The sequence below is a fragment of the Oncorhynchus nerka genome, linkage group LG15, assembly GCF_034236695.1.
Source record: "Oncorhynchus nerka isolate Pitt River linkage group LG15, Oner_Uvic_2.0, whole genome shotgun sequence".
NCBI classification, from domain to species: Eukaryota; Metazoa; Chordata; class Actinopteri; order Salmoniformes; family Salmonidae; genus Oncorhynchus; species Oncorhynchus nerka.
The window spans coordinates 84,714,073-84,732,896 of NC_088410.1; the positions used below are offsets into that span (position 1 = coordinate 84,714,073).

General features: G+C 57.9%; 1 protein-coding gene across 1 annotated transcript in view; it reads left to right on the forward strand.

Annotated features, from left to right (window-relative positions):
* The window catches only part of LOC115117564 (forkhead box protein J3-like), a 197,720-nt gene that overhangs the window by 67,586 nt on the left and 111,310 nt on the right, over positions 1-18,824 (forward strand). The gene's annotated exons all lie outside the window — the stretch shown is intronic.

Consider the following 18,824-nt stretch of genomic DNA (forward strand, 5'->3'; position numbering starts at 1 on the left):
TTGCATGGCTCACTGTGTGTGTTGGGGGGTTGCATGGCTCCGTGTGTGTGTGTGTGTGTGTGGGTGCGTGGCTCAGTGTGTGTGTGGGTTGCATGGCTCAGTGTGTGTGTGTGTGGGGGGGGGGTGTTGCATGGCTCTGTGTGTGTGGGTTAATGGCTCAGTGTGTGTGTGTGTGTGTGGGGGTTTCATGGCTCAGTGTGGGGGGGTTCATGGCTCTGTGTGTGTGGGGGTTGCATGGCTCTGTGTGTGTGGGGGTTGCATGGCTCTGTGTGTGTGGGGGTTGCATGGCTCTTTGTGTGTGTGGGTTGCATGGCTCTGTGTGTGTGGGGTTGCATGGCTCTGTGTGTGTGGGGGGTTGCAGGGCTCAGTGTGTGTGTGTGTGGGGGTTGCATGGCTCAGTGTGTGTGTGTGTGGGGGGTTGCATGGCTCAGTGTGTGTGTGTGGGGGCGGTTGCATGGCTCAGTGTGTGTGTGTGTGTGGGGGTTGCATGGCTCAGTGTGTGTGTGTGGGGTGGGTTGCATGGCTCAGTGTGTGTGTGTGTGGGGATTGCATGGCTCAGTGTGTGTGTGTGCGGTTGCATGGCTCTGTGTGTGTGTGTGTGTGTTGTGTGTGTGTGTGGGTTTGCATGGCTCGGTGTGTGTGTGGGTTGCATGGCTCGGTGTGTGTGTGTGTGTGTGGTTGCATGGCTCTGTGTGTGTGTGTGTGTGGGTTGCATGGCTCGGTGTGTGTGTGTGGGTTGCATGGCTTGGTGTGGGTGTGGGTTGCATGGCTCGGTGTGGGTGTGGGTTGCATGGCTCGGTGTGTGTGCGGGTTGCATGGCTCAGTGTGTGTGCGGGTTGCATGGCTCAGTGTGTGTGGGGTTGCATGGCTCAGTGTGTGTGGGTTGCATGGCTCAGTGTGTGTGTGTGGGTTGCATGGCTCAGTGTGTGTGTGTGGGGTTGCATGGCTCAGTTTGTGTGGGTTGTTTGCTCAGTGTGCTCAGGTTGCATGGCTCAGTGTGGGGTTGCATGGCTCAGTGTGTGTGTGTGGGGGTTGCATGGCTCAGTGTGTGTGTGTGTGGGTTACATGGCTCAGTGTGTGTGTGGGGTTGCATGGCTCGTGTGTGTGTGGAGGGGTTGCATGGCTCACTGTGTGTGTGTGGGGGGGGTTGCATGGCCCAGTGTGTGTGTGGGGGGTTGCATGGCCCAGTGTGTATGTGTGGGGGGTTGCATGGCTCACTGTGTGTGTGTGTGTGTGGGGGGTTGCATGGCTCAGTGTGTGTGTGTGGGGGGGTTGCATGGCTCAGTGTGTGTGTGTGGGGGGTTGCATGGCTCAGTGTGTGTGTGGGGGGGTTGCATGGCTCAGTGTGTGTGTGTGTGGGGGGGGTTGCATGGCTCAGTGTGTGTGTGGGGGTTTGCATGGCTCAGTGTGTGTGTGTGGGGGCGGTTGCATGGCTCAGTGTGTGTGTGTGGGGTGGGTTCCATGGCTCAGTGTGTGTGTGTGTGGGGTTGCATGGCTCAGTGTGTGTGTGGGTTGCATGGCTCAGTGTGTGTGTGTGGGGTTGCATGGCTCGGTGTGTGTGTGTGTGGGTTGCATGGCTCGGTGTGTGTGTGTGTGTGTGTGGGTTGCATGGCTCGGTGTGTGTGTGTGTGTGTGGGTTGCATGGCTCGGTGTGTGTGTGTGTGTGTGTGTGGGTTGCATGGATCGGTGTGGGTTGCATGGCTCAGTGTGGGTGTGGGTTGCATGGCTCAGTGTGTGTGTGGGTTGCATGGCTCAGTGTGTGTGTGGGTTGCATGGCTCAGTGTGTGTGGGTTGCATGGCTCAGTGTGTGTGTGGGTTGCATGGCTCAGTGTGTGTGTGGGTTGCATGGCTCAGTGTGTGTGGGTTGCATGGCTCAGTTTGTGTGGGTTGTATGGCTCAGTGTGTGGGTTGCATGGCTCAGTGTGTGGGTTGCATGGCTCAGTGTGTGTGTGTGGGTTGCATGGCTCAGTGTGTGTGTGTGGGTTACATGGCTCCGTGTGTGTGTGTGGGTTGCATGGCTCCGTGTGTGTGTGTGGGTTGCATGGCTCGGTGTGTGTGTGTGGGTTGCATGGCTCGGTGTGTGTGTGTGTGTGGGTTGCATGGCTCGGTGTGTGTGTGTGGGTTGCATGGCTCGGTGTGTATGTGGGTTGCATGGCTCGGTGTGTGGGGGGTTGCATGGCTCGGTGTGTGGGGGGTTGCATGGCTCAGTGTGTGGGGGGGTTGCATGGCTCAGTGTGTGTCTGTGGGGGTTGCATGGCTCACTGTGTGTGTGTGTGGGGGGGGTTGCATGGCCCAGTGTGTGTGTGTGTGTGTGTGGGGGGGTTGCATGGCCCAGTGTGTATGTGTGGGGGTTGCATGGCTCAGTGTGTGTGTGTGTGTGTGTGTGGGGGGTTGCATGGCTCAGTGTGTGTGTGTGGGAGGGTTGCATGGCTCAGTGTGTGTGTGGGGGGTTGCATGGCTCAGTGTGTGTGTGTGGGGGGTTGCATGGCTCAGTGTGTGTGTGTGGGGGGTTGCATGGCTCAGTGTGTGTGTGTGGGGGGGTTGCATGGCTCAGTGTGTGTGTGTGGGGGGCGGTTGCATGGCTCAGTGTGTGTGTGTGTGTGGGGGGGGTTGCATGGCTCAGTGTGTGTGTGTGGGGTGGGTTGCATGGCTCAGTGTGTGTGTGTGTGGGGTTGCATGGCTCAGTGTGTGTGTGTTGGGGGTTGCATGGCTCAGTGTGTGTGTGTGGGGTTGCATGGCTCGGTGTGTGTGTGTGTGGGTTGCATGGCTCGGTGTGTGTGTGTGTGTGTGGGTTGCATGGCTCGGTGTGTGTGTGTGTGTTTGGGTTGCATGGCTCGGTGTGTGTGTGTGGGTTGCATGGCTCGGTGTGGGTGTGGGTTGCATGGCTCGGTGTGGGTTGCATGGCTCAGTGTGTGTGTGGGTTGCATGGCTCAGTGTGTGTGTGGGTTGCATGGCTCAGTGTGTGTGGGTTGCATGGCTCAGTGTGTGTGGGTTGCATGGCTCAGTGTGTGTGTGGGTTGCATGGCTCAGTGTGTGTGTGGGTTGCATGGCTCAGTGTGTGTGGGTTGCATGGCTCAGTTTGTGGGTTGTATGGCTCAGTGTGTGGGTTGCATGGCTCAGTGTGTGGGTTGCATGGCTCAGTGTGTGTGTGTGGGTTGCATGGCTCAGTGTGTGTGTGTGGGTTACATGGCTCAGTGTGTGTGTGTGTGGGTTGCATGGCTCGGTGTGTGTGTGTGGGTTGCATGGCTCGGTGTGTATGTGGGTTGCATGGCTCGGTGTGTGGGGGGTTGCATGGCTCAGTGTGTGGGGGGGTTGCATGGCTCAGTGTGTGTGTGTGGGGTTGCTTGGCTCAGTGTGTGTGTGGGGGTTGCATGGCTCACTGTGTGTGTTGGGGGTTGCATGGCTCCGTGTGTGTGTGTGTGTGTGTGTGGGTGCGTGGCGCAGTGTGTGTGTGGGTTGCATGGCTCAGTGTGTGTGTGTGGGGGTTTGCATGGCTCTGTGTGTGTGGGGGTTGCATGGCTCAGTGTGTGTGTGTGTGGGGGTTTCATGGCTCAGTGTAGGGGGGTTCATGGCTCTGTGTGTGTGGGGGTTGCATGGCTCTGTGTGTGTGGGGGTTGCATGGCTCTGTGTGTGTGGGGGTTGCATGGCTCTGTGTGTGTGTGGGTTGCATGGCTCTGTGTGTGTGTGTGGGTTGCATGGCTCAGTGTGTGTGTGGGGGCGGTTGCATGGCTCAGTGTGTGTGTGTGGGGTTTGCATGGCTCAGTGTGTGTGTGTGTGTGTGGGGGTTGCATGGCTCAGTGTGTGTGTGTGCGGTTGCATGGCTCTGTGTGTGTGTGTGTGTGTTGCATGGCTCGGTGTGTGTGTGGGTTGCATGGCTCAGTGTGTGTGTGTGTGTGTGTGTGGGTTGCATGGCTCTGTGTGTGTGTGTGGGTTGCATGGCTCGTGTGTGTGTGTGTGGGTTGCATGGCTTGGTGTGGGTGTGGGTTGCATGGCTCGGTGTGTGTGTGGGTTGCATGGCTCGGTGTGTGTGTGGGTTGCATGGCTCAGTGTGTGTGCGGGTTGCATGGCTCAGTGTGTGTGTGGGTTGCATGGCTCAGTGTGTGTGTGTTGCATGGCTCAGTGTGTGTGTGTGGGGTTGCATGGCTCAGTGTGTGTGTGTGGTGTTGCATGGCTCAGTGTGTGTGGGTTGTATGGTTCAGTGTGTGTGGGTTGTATTGCTCAGTGTGTGGGTTGCATGGCTCAGTGTGAATGTGTTTGCATGGCTCAGTGTGTGTGTGGGTTGCATGGCTCAGTGTGTGTGTGTGTGAGGTTGTATGGCTCAGTGTGTGTGTGTGGGTTGCATGGCTCGTGTGTGTGTGTGGGTTGCATGGCTCGGTGTGTGTGTGGGGGGTTGCATGGCTCAGTGTGTGTGTGTGGGGGGTTGCATGGCTCAGTGTGTGTGTGAGGGGGGTTGCATGGCTCAGTGTGTGTGTGGAGGGGTTGCATGGCTCACTGTGTGTGTGTGTGGGGGGTTGCATGGCCCAGTGTGTGTGTGTGGGGGGTTGCATGGCCCAGTGTGTATGTGTGGGGGGTTGCATGGCTCACTGTGTGTGTGTGGGGGGTTGCATGGCTCAGTGTGTGTGTGTGGGGGGTTGCATGGCTCAGTGTGTGTGTGTGGGGGTTGCATGGCTCAGTGTGTGTGTGGGGGGGTTGCATGGCTCAGTGTGTGTGTGTGTGGGGGGGTTGCATGGCTCAGTGTGTGTGTGTGGGAGGGTTGCATGGCTCAGTGTGTGTGTGGGGGCGGTTGCATGGCTCAGTGTGTGTGTGTGTGGGGGGTTGCATGGCTCAGTGTGTGTGTGTGGGGTGGGTTCCATGGCTCAGTGTGTGTGTGTGTGGGGTTGCATGGCTCAGTGTGTGTGTGTTGGGGGTTGCATGGCTCAGTGTGTGTGTGTGGGGTTGCATGGCTCGGTGTGTGTGTGTGTGTGGGTTGCATGGCTCGGTGTGTGTGTGTGTGGGTTGCATGGCTCGGTGTGTGTGTGTGTGTGTGGGTTGCATGGCTCGGTGTGTGTGTGTGTGTGTGGGTTGCATGGCTCGGTGTGGGTTGCATGGCTCAGTGTGGGTGTGGGTTGCATGGCTCAGTGTGTGTGTGGGTTGCATGGCTCAGTGTGTGTGTGGGTTGCATGGCTCAGTGTGTGTGGGTTGCATGGCTCAGTGTGTGTGGGTTGCATGGCTCAGTGTGTGTGTGGGTTGCATGGCTCAGTGTGTGTGTGGGTTGCATGGCTCAGTGTGTGTGGGTTGCATGGCTCAGTTTGTGTGGGTTGTATGGCTCAGTGTGTGGGTTGCATGGCTCAGTGTGTGGGTTGCATGGCTCAGTGTGTGTGTGTGGGTTGCATGGCTCAGTGTGTGTGTGGGTTACATGGCTCCGTGTGTGTGTGTGGGTTGCATGGCTCCGTGTGGTGTGTTTGCATGGGCTCGGTGTGTGTGTGTGGTGGGTTGCATGGCTCGGTGTGTGTGTGTGTGGGTTGCATGGCTCGGTGTGTATGTGGGTTGCATGGCTCGGTGTGTGGGGGGGTTGCATGTCGGTGTGTGGGGGGTTGCATGGCTCAGTGTGTGGGGGGGGTTGCATGGCTCAGTGTGTCTGTGGGGGGGTTGCATGGCTCAGTGTGTGTGTGTGGGGGTTGCATGGCTCAGTGTGAGTGTGGGGGGTTGCATGGCTCAGTGTGTGTGGAGGGGTTGCATGGCTCAGTGTGTGTGTGTGGGGGGGGGTTGCATGGCCCAGTGTGTGTGTGTGTGTGTGTGTGGGGGGGTTGCATGGCCCAGTGTGTATGTGTGGGGGGTTGCATGGCTCAGTGTGTGTGTGTGTGTGTGTGTGTGTGTGTGGGGGGGGGGGGGTTGCATGGCTCAGTGTGTGTGTGTGGGAGGGTTGCATGGCTCAGTGTGTGTGTGTGTGGGGGGTTGCATGGCTCAGTGTGTGTGGGGGGGTTGCATGGCTCAGTGTGTGTGTGTGTGTGGGGGGGTTGCATGGCTCAGTGTGTGTGTGTGGGGGGGTTGCATGGCTCAGTGTGTGTGTGTGGGGGTTGCATGGCTCAGTGTGTGTGTGGGGGCGGTTGCATGGCTCAGTGTGTTTGTGTGTGTGGGGGCTTGCATGGCTCAGTGTGTGTGTGTGGGGTGGGTTGCATGGCTCAGTGTGTGTGTGTGTGGGGTTGCATGGCTCAGTGTGTGTGTGTTGGGGTTGCATGGCTCAGTGTGTGTGTGTGGGGGTTGCATGGCTCGCTCGGTGTGTGTGTGTGTGTTTGGGTTGCATGGCTCGGTGTGTGTGTGTGGGGGTTGCATGGCTCGGTGTGGGTGTGGGTTGCATGGCTCGGTGTGGGTTGCATGGCTCAGTGTGTGTGTGGGTTGCATGGATCAGTGTGTGTGTGGGTTGCATGGCTCAGTGTGTGTGGGTTGCATTGCTCAGTGTGTGTGGGTTGCATGGCTCAGTGTGTGTGTGGGTTGCATGGCTCAGTGTGTGTGTGGGTTGCATGGCTCAGTGTGTGTGGGTTGTATGGCTCAGTGTGTGTGGGTTGCATGGCTCAGTGTGTGTGTGTGGTTGGCATGGCTCAGTGTGTGTGTGTGTGTGTGTGTGTGGTTGCATGGCTCGGTGTGTGTGTGTGGGTTCCATGGCTCGGTGTGTGTGTGTGTGGGTTGCATGGCTCGGTGTGTGTGTGTGTGGGTTGCATGGCTCGGTGTGTGTGTGTGGGGTTGCATGGCTCTGTGTGTATGGGTTGCATGGCTCTGTGTGTGTGTATGGGTTGCATGGCTCAGTGTGTGTATGTGGGTTGCATGGCTCAGTGTGTGTGTGGGTTGTATGGCTCGTGTGTGTGGGTTGCATGGCTCGGTGTGTGTGTGTGTGGGTTGCATGGCTCAGTGTGTGTGTGTGGGTTGCATGGTGTGTGTGTGTGGGTTGCATGGCTCAGTGTGTGTGTGGGTTGCATGGCTCAGTGTGTGTGTGTGTGTGTGGGTTGTATGGCTCAGTGTGTGTGTGGGGTTGCATGGCTCAGTGTGTGTGTGTGGGTTGCATGGCTCAGTTTGTTGGGTTGCATGCTCCGTGTGTGGGTTGTATGGCTCCGTGTGTGTGGGTTGCATGGCTCAGTGTGTGTGTGTGGTTGCATGGCTCAGTGTGTGTGTGTTTGCATGGCTCAGTGTGTGTGTGGGTTGCATGGCTCAGTGTGTGTGTGTGTGTGGGTTGCATGGCTCAGTGTGTGGGGTTGCATGGCTCAGTGTGTGGGTTGCATGGCTCGGTGTGTGTGTGTGGGTTGCATGGCTCGGTGTGTGTGTGGGTTGCATGGCTCAGGTGTGTGTGTGGGTTGCATGGCTCGGTGTGTGGGGGGTTGCATGGCTCAGTGTGTGTGTGTGGGGGGGTTGCATGGCTCAGTGTGTGTGTGGGGGGGGGTTGCATGGCTCAGTGTGTGTGTGTGGGGTTGCATGGCTCAGTGTGTGTGTGTGTGGGGGTTGCATGGCCCAGTGTGTGTGTGTGGGGGGGGTTGCATGGCCAGTGTGTGTGTGGGGGTTGCATGGCTCAGTGTGTGTGTGTGTGTGTGTGTGGGGGGGGTTGCATGGCTCAGTGTGTGTGTGTGGGGGTTGCATGGCTCAGTGTGTGTGTGTGGGGGGTTGCATGGCTCAGTGTGTGTGTGTGGGGGGTTGCATGGCTCAGTGTGTGTGTGTGGGGGTTGCATGGCTCAGTGTGTGTGTGGGGGGTTGCATGGCTCAGTGTGTGTGTGGGGAGCGGTTACATGGCTCAGTGTGTGTGTGTGGGGGGGGTTGCATGGCTCAGTGTGTGTGTGTGGGGTGGGTTGCATGGCTCAGTGTGTGTGTGTGTGGGGTTGCATGGCTCAGTGTGTGTGTGTGTTGGGGTTGCATGGCTCAGTGTGTGTGTGTGGGGTTGCATGGCTCGGTGTGTGTGTGTGTGTGTGTGGGTTGCATGGCTCGGTGTGTGTGTGTGTGGGTTGCATGGCTCAGTGTGTGTGGGGGTTGCATGGCTCAGTGTGTGTGTGTGTGTGGGGGGGTTGCATGGCTCAGTGTGTGTGTGGGAGGGGGGGTGCATGGCTCAGTGTGTGTGTTGCATGGCTCAGGTGTGTGTGTGTGGGGGGGGTTGCATGGCTCAGTGTGTGTGTGTGGGTGGTTCCATGGCTCAGTGTGTGTGTGTGTGGGTTGCATGGCTCAGTGTGTGTGTGTTAGAGGTTGCATGGCTCAGTGTGTGTGTGTGTTGCATGGCTCACATGTGTGTGTGTGTGGGTTGCATGGCTCGGTGTGTGTGTGGGTTGCATGGCTCGGTGTGTGTGTGTGTGTGTGGGTTGCATGGCTCAGTGTGTGTGTGTGTGTTGCATGGCTCGTTTGTGGGTTGCATGGCTCAGTGTGGGTGTGGGTTGCATGGCTCAGTGTGTGTGGGGTTGCATGACTCAGTGTGTGTGTGGGGGTTGCATGGCTCAGTGTGTGTGGGTTGCATGGCTCAGTGTGTGGGCTGCATGGCTCAGTGTGTGTACATGGGTTGCATGGCTCAGTGTGTGTGGGGTTGCATGGCTCAGTGTGTGTGGGTTGCATGGCTCAGTTTGTGTGGGTTGTATGGCTCAGTGTGTGGGTTGCATGGCTCAGTGTGTGGGTTGCATGGCTCAGTGTGTGTGTGTGGGTTGCATGGCTCAGTGTGTGTGTGTGGGTTACATGGCTCCGTGTGTGTGTGTGGGTTGCATGGCTCCGTGTGTGTGTGGGGTTGCATGGCTCGGTGTGTGTGTGTGGGTTGCATGGCTCGGTGTGTGTGTGTGTGTGGGTTGCATGGCTCGGTGTGTATGTGGGTTGCATGGCTCGGTGTGTGGGGGGGTTGCATGGCTCAGGTGTGGGGGGGTTGCATGGCTCAGTGTGTGGGGGTTGCATGGCTCAGTGTGTCTGTGGGGGGGTTGCATGGCTCAGTGTGTGTGTGTGGGGGGTTGCATGGCTCAGTGTGTGTGTGGGGTTGCATGGCTCAGTGTGTGTGGGAGGGTTGCATGGCTCAGTGTGTGTGTGTGGGGGTTGCATGGCCCAGTGTGTGTGTGTGTGTGTGGGGGGGGGGGGGGTTTGCATGGCCAGTGTGTATGTGTGGGGGGTTGCATGGCTCAGTGTGTGTGTGTGTGTGTGTGTGTGTGGGGGGGGTGCATGGCTCAGTGTGTGTGTGGGAGGTTGCATGGCTCAGTGTGTGTGTGTGGGGTTGCATGGCTCAGTGTGTGTGTGGGGGGGTTGCATGGCTCAGTGTGTGTGTGGGGTTGCATGGCTCAGTGTGTGTGTGTGGGGGTTGCATGGCTCAGTGTGTGTGTGTGGGGGGGTTGCATGGCTCAGTGTGTGTGTGTTGGGGTTGCATGGCTCAGTGTGTGTGTGTGGGGGGTTGCATGGCTCAGTGTGTTTGTGTGTGTGGGGGGTTGCATGGCTCAGTGTGTGTGTGTGTGGGGTTGCATGGCTCAGTGTGTGTGTGGGGGTTGCATGGCTCAGTGTGTGTGTGTGGGTTGCATGGCTCGGTGTGTGTGTGTGTGGGTTGCATGGCTCGGTGTGTGTGTGTGTGTGTGTGTGTGTGGGTTGCATGGCTCGGTGTGTGTGTGTGTTTTAGGTTGCATGGCTCGGTGTGTGTGTGTGTGGGTTGCATGGCTCGGTGTGTGTGTGTGGTTGCATGGGTGTGGGTGTGGGTTGCATGGCTCGGTGTGGGTTGCATGGCTCAGTGTGTGTGTGGGTTGCATGGCTCAGTGTGTGTGGGTTGCATGGCTCAGTGTGTGTGGGTTGCATTGCTCAGTGTGTGTGGGTTGCATGGCTCAGTGTGTGTGTGGGTTGCATGGCTCAGTGTGTGTGTGGGTTGCATGGCTCAGTGTGTGTGGGTTGTATGGCTCAGTGTGTGTGGGTTGCATGGCTCAGTGTGTGTGTGTGGTTAGCATGTGTCAGTGTGTGTGTGTGTGTGTGTGGGTTGCATGGCTCGGTGTGTGTGTGTGGGTTCCATGGCTCGGTGTGTGTGTGTGTGGTTGCATGGCTCGGTGTGTGTGTGTGGGTTTGCATGGCTCGGTGTGTGTGTGTGGGTTGCATGGCTCTGTGTGTGTGTATGGGTTGCATGGCTCTGTGTGTGTGTATGGGTTGCATGGCTCAGTGTGTGTATGTGGGTTGCATGGCTCAGTGTGTGTGTGGGTTGTATGGCTCGTGTGTGTGGGTTGCATGGCTCGGTGTGTGTGTGTGTGGTTGCATGGCTCAGTGTGTGTGTGTGGGTTGCATGGTGTGTGTGTGTGGGTTGCATGGCTCAGTGTGTGTGTGTGGGTTGCATGGCTCAGTGTGTGTGTGTGTGTGTGTGGGTTGTATGGCTCAGTGTGTGTGTGTGGGTTGCATGGCTCAGTGTGTGTGTGGGTTGCATGGCTCAGTTTGTGTGGGTTGCATGGCTCCGTGTGTGTGGGTTGTATGGCTCCGTGTGTGTGGGTTGCATGGCTCAGTGTGTGTGTGTGTGGGTTGCATGGCTCAGTGTGTGTGTGTGTGGGTTGCATGGCTCAGTGTGTGTGTGGGTTGCATGGCTCAGTGTGTGTGTGTGTGTGGGTTGCATGGCTCAGTGTGTGTGGGTTGCATGGCTCAGTGTGTGTGGGTTGCATGGCTCGGTGTGTGTGTGTGGGTTGCATGGCTCGGTGTGTGTGTGGGTTGCATGGCTCGGTGTGTGTGCATGGTGTTGCATGGCTCGGTGTGTGGGGGGTGCATGGCTCAGTGTGTGTGTGTGGGGGGTTGCATGGCTCAGTGTGTGTGTGAGGGGGGTTGCATGGCTCAGTGTGTATGTGTGGGGGGTTGCATGGCTCAGTGTGTGTGTGTGTGGGGGGTTGCATGGCCAGTGTGTGTGTGTGTGTGGGGGGGTTGCATGGCCCAGTGTGTATGTGTGGGGTTGCATGGCTCAGTGTGTGTGTGTGTGTGTGTGTGTGTGTGTGTGTGGGGGGTTGCATGGCTCAGTGTGTGTGTGTGGGAGGGTTGCATGGCTCAGTGTGTGTGTGTGGGGGTTGCATGGCTCAGTGTGTGTGTGTGTGGGGGGGGCTGCATGGCTCAGTGTGTGTGTGTGGGGGGGGTTGCATGGCTCAGTGTGTGTGTGGGGGGGTTGCATGGCTCAGTGTGTGTGTGGGGAGCGGTTTGCATGGCTCAGTGTGTGTGTGTGGGGGGGTTGCATGGCTCAGTGTGTGTGTGTGGGGTGGGTTGCATGGCTCAGTGTGTGTGTGTGTGTGGGTTGCATGGCTCAGTGTGTGTGTGTGTTGGGGTTGCATGGCTCAGTGTGTGTGTGTGGGGTTGCATGGCTCGGTGTGTGTGTGTGTGTGTGTGGGTTGCATGGCTCGGTGTGTGTGTGTTGCATGGCTCGGTGTGTGTGTGTGTGTGGGTTGCATGGCTCGGTGTGTGTGTGTGTGGGTTGCATGGCTCGGGGTGTGTGTGTGTGTTTGGTTGCATGGCTCGGTGTGTGTGTGGGTTGCATGGCTCGGTGTGGGTGTGGGTTGCATGGCTCAGTGTGTGTGTGGGTTGCATGGCTCAGTGTGTGTGGGTTGCATGGCTCAGTGTGTGTGGGTTGCATGGCTCAGTGTGTGTGTGGGTTGCATGGCTCAGTGTGTGTGGGTTGCATGGCTCAGTGTGTGTGGGTTGCATGGCTCCAGTTTGTGGGTTGTATGGCTCAGTGTGTGGGTTGCATGGCTCAGTGTGTGTGTGTGGGTTGCATGGCTCAGTGTGTGTGGGTTACATGGCTCAGTGTGTGTGTGTGGGCTGCATGGTTCGGTGTGTGTGTGTGGGTTGCATGGCTCGGTGTGTATGTGGGTTGCATGGCTCGGTGTGTGGGGGGCTGCATGGCTCAGTGTGTGGGGGGTTGCATGGCTCAGTGTGTGGGGGTTGCATGGCTCAGTGTGTGTGTGGGGGGTTGCTTGGCTCAGTGTGTGTGTGGGGGGGTTGCATGGCTCAGTGTGTGTGGGGGGGGCTGCATGGCTCAGTGTGTGTGTGGGGGGTTGCATGGCTCAGTGTGTGTGTGTGTGTGTGTGTGTGTGTGGGGGGGGGTTGCATGGCTCAGTGTGTGTGTGGGGAGGGTTGCATGTCTCAGTGTGTGTGTGTGGGGGGTTGCATGGCTCAGTGTGTGTGTGGGGGGGTTGCATGGCTCAGTGTGTGTGTGTGGGGGGTTGCATGGCTCAGTGTGTGTGTGTGGGGGGTTGCATGGCTCAGTGTGTGTGTGTGGGAGAGGGTTGCAGGTTGCATGGCTCAGTGTGTGTGTGTGTGTGGGGGTTGCATGGCTCAGTGTGTGTGTGTGGGGTGGGTTGCATGGCTCAGTGTGTGTGTGTGTGTGGGGTTGCATGGCTCAGTGTGTGTGTGTGTTGGGGGTTGCATGGCTCAGTGTGTGTGTGTGGGGTTGCATGGCTCGGTGTGTGTGTGTGTGTGTGTGGGTTGCATGGCTCGGTGTGTGTGTGTGTGTGGGTTGCATGGCTCGGTGTGTGTGTGTGTGTGTGTGTGGGTTGCATGGCTCGGGGTGTGTGTGTGTGTTTGGGTTGCATGGCTCGGTGTGTGTGTGTGGGTTGCATGGCTCGGTGTGGGTGTGGGTTGCATGGCTCAGTGTGTGTGTGGGTTGCATGGCTCAGTGTGTGTGGGTTGCATGGCTCAGTGTGTGTGGGTTGCATGGCTCAGTGTGTGTGTGGGTTGCATGGCTCAGTGTGTGTGTGGGTTGCATGGCTCAGTGTGTGTGGGTTGCATGGCTCAGTTTGTGGGTTGTATGGCTCAGTGTGTGGGTTGCATGGCTCAGTGTGTGTGTGTGGGTTGCATGGCTCAGTGTGTGTGTGTGGGTTACATGGCTCAGTGTGTGTGTGTGGGTTGCATGGTTCGGTGTGTGTGTGGGTTGCATGGCTCGGTGTGTATGTGGGTTGCATGGCTCGGTGTGTGGGGGTTGCATGGCTCAGTGTGGGGGGCTTGCATGGCTCAGTGTGTGGGGGTTGCATGGCTCAGTGTGTGTGTGGGGGGGCTTGGCTCAGTGTGTGTGTGTGGGGGTTGCATGGCTCAGTGTGTGTGTGAGGGGTTGCATGGCTCAGTGTGTGTGTGTGGGGGTTGCATGGCTCAGTGTGTGTGTGGGGGGTTGCATGGCTCACTGTGTGTGGGGGGGGGTTGCATGGCCCAGTGTGTGTGGGGGGGGTTGCATGGCCCAGTGTGTATGTGTGGGGGGTTGCATGGCCCAGTGTGTATGTGTGTGGGGTTGCATGGCTCAGTGTGTGTGTGTGGGGGTTGCATGGCTCAGTGTGTGTGTGTGTGGGGTTGCATGGCTCAGTGTGTGTGTGTGTGGGTTGCATGGCTCGGTGTGTGTGGGTTGCATGGCTCGGTGTGTGTGTGGGTTGCATGGCTCGGTGTGTGTGTGGGTTGCATGGCTCGGTGTGTGTGGGTTGCATGGCTCGGTGTGTGTGTGGGTTGCATGGCTCGGTGTGTGTGTGGGTTGCATGGCTCGGTGTGGGGGTTGCATGGCTCAGTGTGTGTGTGTGGGGGGGTTGCATGGCTCAGTGTGTGTGTGTGGGGTTGCATGGCTCAGTGTGTGTGTGAGGGGTTGCATGGCTCAGTGTGTGTGTGTGAGAGGGGGTTGCATGGCTCAGTGTGTGTGTGGGGGTTGCATGGCCCAGTGTGTGTGTGTGTGTGGGGTGGGGGTTGCATGGCCCAGTGTGTATGTGTGGGGGTTGCATGGCTCAGTGTGTGTGTGTGGGAGGGTTGCATGGCTCAGTGTGTGTGTGTGGGGGGGTTGCATGGCTCAGTGTGTGTGTGTGTGGGGGTTGCATGGCTCAGTGTGTGTGTGTGGGGGGTTGCATGGCTCAGTGTGTGTGTGTGGGGGGAGTTGCATGGCTCAGTGTGTGTGTGTGGGGCGGTTGCATTGCTCAGTGTGTGTGTGTGTGTGTGGGGGGTTTGCATGGCTCAGTGTGTGTGTGTGGGTGGGTTGCATGGCTCAGTGTGTGTGTGTGTGGGGTTGCATGGCTCAGTGTGTGTGTGTTGGGGGTTGCATGGCTCAGTGTGTGTGTGTGGGGTTGCATGGCTCGTGTGTGTGTGTGTGGGTTGCATGGCTCGGTGTGTGTGTGTGTGGGTTGCATGGCTCGGTGTGTGTGTGGGTTGCATGGCTCGGTGTGTGGGGGGGGTTGCATGGCTCAGTGTGTGTGTGTGTGGGGGGTTGCATGGCTCAGTGTGTGTGTGTGGGGGTTGCATGGCTCAGTGTGTGTGTGAGGGGTTTGCATGGCTCAGTGTGTGTGTGAGGGGGGTTGCATGGCTCAGTGTGTGTGTGTGGGGGGTTGCATGGCCCAGTGTGTGTGTGTGTGGGGTGGGGGGTTGCATGGCCCAGTGTGTATGTGTGGGGGGTTGCATGGCTCAGTGTGTGTGTGTGGGGGGTTGCATGGCTCAGTGTGTGTGTGTGGGGGGTTGCATGGCTCAGTGTGTGTGTGGGGGGTTGCATGGCTCAGTGTGTGTGTGTGGGGGCGGTTGCATGGCTCAGTGTGTGTGTGTGTGTGGGGGGTTGCATGGCTCAGTGTGTGTGTGTGGGGTGGGTTGCATGGCTCAGTGTGTGTGTGTTGGGGTTGCATGGCTCAGTGTGTGTGTGTGGGGTTGCATGGCTCGGTGTGTGTGTGTGGGGTTGCATGGCTCGGTGTGTGTGTGTGTGGGGTTGCATGGCTCGGTGTGTGTGTGTGTGTGTGTGTGTGTTGCATGGCTCGGTGTGTGTGTGTGTGTTGGGTTGCATGGCTCGGTGTGTGTGTGTGGGTTGCATGGCTCGGTGTGGGTGTGGGTTGCATGGCTCGGTGTGTGTGTGGGTTGCATGGCTCAGTGTGTGGGTTGCATGGCTCAGTGTGTGTGTGGGTTGCATGGCTCAGTGTGTGTGTGGGTTGCATGGCTCAGTGTGTGTGGGTTGCATGGCTCAGTTTGTGGGTTGTATGGCTCAGTGTGTGGGTTGCATGGCTCAGTGTGTGGGTTGCATGGCTCAGTGTGTGTGTGTGGGTTGCATGGCTCAGTGTGTGTGTGTGGGTTACATGGCTCAGTGTGTGTGTGTGGGTTGCATGGCTCGGTGTGTGTGTGTGGGTTGCATGGCTCGGTGTGTATGTGGGTTGCATGGCTCGGTGTGTGGGGGGTTGCATGGCTCAGTGTGTGGGGGGTTGCATGGCTCAGTGTGTGGGGGTTGCATGGCTCAGTGTGTGTGTGGGGGGTTGCTTGGCTCAGTGTGTGTGTGGGGGGGTTGCATGGCTCAGTGTGTGTGTGAGGGGGGTTGCATGGCTCAGTGTGTGTGTGTGGGGGTTGCATGGCTCACTGTGTGTGTGGGAGGGGGGGGTGCATGGCCCAGTGTGTGTGTGTGTGTGGGGGGGTTGCATGGCCCAGTGTGTATGTGTGGGGGGTTGCATGGCCCAGTGTGTATGTGTGTGGGGGTTGCATGGCTCAGTGTGTGTGTGTGTTGGGGGTTGCATGGCTCAGTGTGTGTGTGTGGGGTTGCATGGCTCGGTGTGTGTGTGTGTGTGGGTTGCATGGCTCGGTGTGTGTGTGTGTGGGTTGCATGGCTCGGTGTGTGTGTGTGTGTGTGTGTGTGTGGGTTGCATGGCTCAGTGTGGGTGTGGGTTGCATGGCTCAGTGTGTGTGTGGGTTGCATGGCTCAGTGTGTGTGGGTTGCATGGCTCAGTGTGTGTGGGTTGCATGGCTCAGTGTGTGTGTGGGTTGCATGGCTCAGTGTGTGTGTGGGTTGCATGGCTCAGTGTGTGTGTGGGTTGCATGGCTCAGTGTGTGTGGGTTGTATGGCTCAGTGTGTGTGGGTTGCATGGCTCAGTGTGTGTGTGTGGTTGGCATGGCTCAGTGTGTGTGTGTGTGTGGGTTGCATGGCTCGGTGTGTGTGTGTGGGTTGCATGGCTCGGTGTGTGTGTGTGTGGGTTGCATGGCTCGGTGTGTGTGTGTGTGGGTTGCATGGCTCGGTGTGTGTGTGTGGGTTGCATGGCTCTGTGTGTGTGTATGGGTTGCATGGCTCTGTGTGTGTGTATGGGTTGCATGGCTCAGTGTGTGTGTGTGGGTTGCATGGCTCAGTGTGTGTGTGTGGGTTGCATGGCTCAGTGTGTGTGTGTGGGTTGCATGGCTCAGTGTGTGTGTGGGTTGTATGGCTCGTGTGTGTGGGTTGCATGGCTCGGTGTGTGTGTGTGTGGGTTGCATGGCTCAGTGTGTGTGTGTGGGTTGCATGGTGTGTGTGTGTGGGTTGCATGGCTCAGTGTGTGTGTGTGGGTTGCATGGCTCAGTGTGTGTGTGTGTGTGGGTTGTATGGCTCAGTGTGTGTGTGTGGGTTGCATGGCTCAGTGTGTGTGTGTGGGTTGCATGGCTCAGTTTGTGTGGGTTGCATGGCTCCGTGTGTGTAGGTTGTATGGCTCAGTGTGTGTGGGTTGCATGGCTCAGTGTGTGTGTGTGGGTTGCATGGCTCAGTGTGTGTGTGTGGGTTGCATGGCTCAGTGTGTGTGGGTTGCATGGCTCAGTGTGTGTGTGTGTGGGTTGCATGGCTCAGTGTGTGTGGGTTGCATGGCTCAGTGTGTGTGGGTTGCATGGCTCGGTGTGTGTGTGTGGGTTGCATGGCTCGGTGTGTGTGTGGGTTGCATGGCTCGGTGTGTGTGTGGGTTGCATGGCTCGGTGTGTGTGTGGGTTGCATGGCTCGGTGTGTGGGGGTTGCATGGCTCAGTGTGTGTGTGTGTGTGGGGTTGCATGGCTGTGTGGGGGGGGGTTGCATGGCTCAGTGTGTGTGTGAGGGGGGTTGCATGGCTCAGTGTGTGTGTGAGGGGGTTGCATGGCTCACTGTGTGTGTGGGGGGTTCCATGGCTCACTGTGTGTGTGGGAGGGGGGGGGGTTGCATGGCCCAGTGTGTGTGTGTGTGTGGAGGGGGTTGCATGGCTCACTGTGTGTTGGAGAGGGGGGTTGCATTGCCCAGTGTGTATGTGTGGGGGGTTGCATGGCCCAGTGTGTATGTGTGGGAGGGTTGCATGGCCCAGTGTGTATGTGTGTGGGGTTGCATGGCTCTGTGTGTGTGTGTCTGTGTGTGTGTGTGTGTGTGTGGGTTGCATGGCTCTGTGTGGGGGGCGGTTGCAGGGCTCAGTGTGTGTGTGTGTGTGTGGGTTGCATGGCTCTGTGTGTGTGTGGGTTGCATGGCTCTGTGTGTGTGTGTGGGTTGCATGGCTCTGTGTGTGTGTGTGGGTTGCATGGCTCTGTGTGTGTGTGGTTGCATGGCTCTGTGTGTGTGTGGGGGGTGCATGGCTCTGTGTGTGGTGGGGTTTGCATGGCGCAGTGTGGGTGTGTGGGTTGCATGGCTCGGTGTGTGTGTGTGTGGGGGTTGCATGGCTCAGTGTGTGTGTGCATGGCTCAGTGTATGTGTGTGGGGTGGGTTGCATGGCTCAGTGTATGTGTGTGGGGTGGGTTGCATGGCTCAGTGTGTGTGTGTATGGGGGTTGCATGGCTCAGTGTGTGTGGGGTTGCATGGCTCGGTGTGTGTGTGTGTGGGTTGCATGGCTCGGTGTGTGTGTGTGTGTGGGTTGCATGGCTCGGTGTGTGTGTGTGTGTGTGGGTTGCATGGCTCGGTGTGTGTGTGTGTGTTTGGGTTGCATGGCTCGGTGTGTGTGTGTGGGTTGCATGGCTCGGTGTGGGTGTGGGTTGCATGGCTCGGTGTGTGTGTGGGTTGCATGGCTCAGTGTGTGTGGGTTGCATGGCTCAGTGTGTGTGTGGGTTGCATGGCTCAGTGTGTGTGTGTGTGGGTTGCATGGCTCAGTGTGTGTGTGGGTTGCATGGCTCAGTGTGTGTGTGGGTTGCATGGCTCAGTGTGTGTGGGTTGCATGGCTCAGTGTGTGTGGGTTGTATGGCTCAGTGTGTGTGGGTTGCATGGCTCAGTGTGTGTGTGTGTGTGGGTTGCATGGCTCGGTGTGTGTGTGGGTTGCATGGCTCGGTGTGTGTGTGTGTGTGGGTTGCATGGCTCAGTGTGTGTGTGTGTGTGTGGGTTGCATGGCTCAGTGTGTGTGATGGTTGCATGGCTCAGTGTGTGTGATGGTTGCATGGCTCAGTGTGTGATGGTTGCATGGCTCAGTGTGTGTGTGTGGATTGCATGGCTCAGTGTGTGTGTGATGGTTGCATGGCTCAGTGTGTGTGTGTGGATTGCATGGCTCAGTGTGTGTGTGTATGTGGGTTGCATGGCTCAGTGTGTGTGGGTTGCATGGCTCAGTGTGTGTGATGGGTGCATGGCTCAGTGTGTGTGTGGGTTGCATGGCTCGGTGTGTGTGTGTGTGGGTTGCATGGCTCAGTGTGTGTGGGTTGCATGGCTCAGTGTGTGTGGGTTGCATGGCTCGGTGTGGGTTGCATGGCTCGGTGTGGGTTGCATGGCTCGGTGTGTGTGTGGGTTGCATGGCTCGGTGTGTGTGGGTTGCATGGCTCGGCGTGTGTGGGTTGCATGGCTCGGCGTGTGTGGGTTGCATGGCTCGGTGTGTGTGTGTGTGGGTTGCATGGCTCAGTGTGTGGGTTCTGTGGCTCAGTGTGTGTGTGTGTGTGGGTTGCATGGCTGTGTGTGTGGGTTGCATGGCTGTGTGTGTGGGTTGCATGGCTCAGTGTGTGTGTGTGTGTGGGTTGCATGGCTCAGTGTGTGTGTGTATGTGGGTTGCATGGCTCAGTGTGTGTGTGTATGTGGGTTGGATGGCTCAGTGTGTGTGTGTGTGGGTTGCATGGCTCAGTGTGTGTGTGTGTGGGTTGCATGGCTCAGTGTGTGTGTGTGTGGGTTGCATGGCTCAGTGTGTGTGTGTGTGTGATGGTTGCATGGCTCAGTGTGTGTGTGTGTGTGATGGTTGCATGGCTCAGTGTGTGTG